At 40.9% G+C, this 1,739-nt stretch overlaps 1 pseudogene; it reads right to left on the bottom strand.

The window, feature by feature from the left end:
• Window positions 1-405: 405 nt before the first annotated feature.
• On the bottom strand, window positions 406-1,505 carry LOC139032843 (large ribosomal subunit protein bL32m pseudogene; annotated as a pseudogene).
• Between the last annotated feature and the right edge of the window lie 234 nt (window positions 1,506-1,739).

The raw sequence follows: 1,739 nt of genomic DNA, 5'->3' as shown, positions 1-1,739 counted from the left end.
GTCTTTTCTAAAACCAGCTTGAACATCTCTAAGTTTTTGGTTCACGTATTGCTGAAGCCTGGCTTGGAGAATCTTGAGCATTACTTTACTAGCGTGAGAGATGAGTGCAATTGTGCGGTAGTTTAAGCATTCTTTGGGATTGCCTTTCTTAGGGATTGGAATGAAAAACTGACCTTTTCCAGTCCTATGGCCACTGCTGAATTCTCCAAATTTGCTGGCATATTGAGTGCAGCACTTTCACAGCATCATCTTTCAGGATTTGAAATAGCTCAACTGGAATTCCATCACATCCACTAGCTTTGTTCATAGTGATGCTTTCTTTTTTTTTTTTTGAATTCTGAATATTATCGTGATTTAATGTAAAATATCAAGAACTGTTCCATCTAAAAAAAGTAACATACTATGTCTCATACAAAGTGCCATACAAAGGCAATTTTAATTTGCTAAAACAAAAGAAAAACAAGAAACAGAACAACCTTTTTCTTACTGCTACATCTACCATCTTAAAAAAAATGATACCGAGAATTTACATAACCTATTTCCAGGTGTTATTTAAACAAAAGCATACGTGTAAGTATTCTTGAGTAAGAAAAACCAGTCGCAAACAAGTAAAACTAGAATCCATACTCCTAATTTTGGCTATAAATTTTAAATCATGTTTTATCTCTCAGTCCTGAAAATGTTATCTTTACTGAAACTTCACTGTATAATAGAAACAAGACACAGAAATCCATTGAGCCTCTGCTGAAACATTTAGACTTTACTCCTGATGCAAATTACCTGCAAAAAACTAACTGCTTATACAGAATGTTTGAAGCTACGTCGATGATTTAAAAACAAGCACACAACCAATGTCAAAGCAAAGAATCTTTCTTTTTCAGGAGAAACGTCTTATGTGAAACTCTCCTCTTGAAACAAGTTTGATGTCAATTCTGGGTGAACCAGGATGGCCGCTTCCTCTCCCGTTCAATGATCCTCTTGCCTTGATCCTGCTCGGAGGGTGTCTCCCCTGAATACAGCACCACAGTCTCCACAGTAGGAGCCTTGAAAGGGCCCCCCTCTTGCTTCCCTATCTGTCTTCGGATTTCTGCTGTCTCCTTGCACACCTTCTCATAGCAGTAGCCACAGAGGACATGTTTCTGTTTCAGGTGACCACATTCAGGACAAAAGTCTATGTTGTTCTTGACTTTAATAAGCTTATGAGGGTTTCTTCTCCTACACCGGTTCACTTCAATGCTGCGCCTGTTTTTAGGAGCTGCCATCCAAAATATACTATACAGAAGGCTGCAAGTCTCCGTACTTCCACTGGTATCATTTGCTGGTTCTGAAAATATAGCTGGACCTTGGACTGCTAACGCTGGTCCCCATGGAGGACTGGGAAAACCTGGTCGGCTCTGCAGAAGTTTCCGCTGCAGCTGCTTCCAACAGTTCCAGAGAAGTCCTCGGGCTGCGGGCAACGGCGGAACCAGCAGCACCAGCATGGTGGGCGCCATGTTGCTCGGGCGAAAGCCCATAGTGATGCTTTCTAAGGCCCACTTGACTTCACATTTCAGGATGTCTGGCTCTAGGTCAGTGATCACACCATTGTGATTATCTGGGTCATGAAGATCTTTTTTGTATAGTTCTTCTGTGTATTCTTGCCACCTCTTCTTAATATCTTCTGCTTCTGTTGGGTCCATACCATTTCTGTCCTTTATCGAACCCATCTTTGTCTGAAATGTTCCCTTGATATCTCTAAT

Source organism: Odocoileus virginianus, chromosome 33, assembly GCF_023699985.2.
Source record: "Odocoileus virginianus isolate 20LAN1187 ecotype Illinois chromosome 33, Ovbor_1.2, whole genome shotgun sequence".
Lineage (NCBI taxonomy): Eukaryota > Metazoa > Chordata > Mammalia > Artiodactyla > Cervidae > Odocoileus > Odocoileus virginianus.
This window is presented reverse-complemented; position numbering and strand designations above follow the sequence as displayed.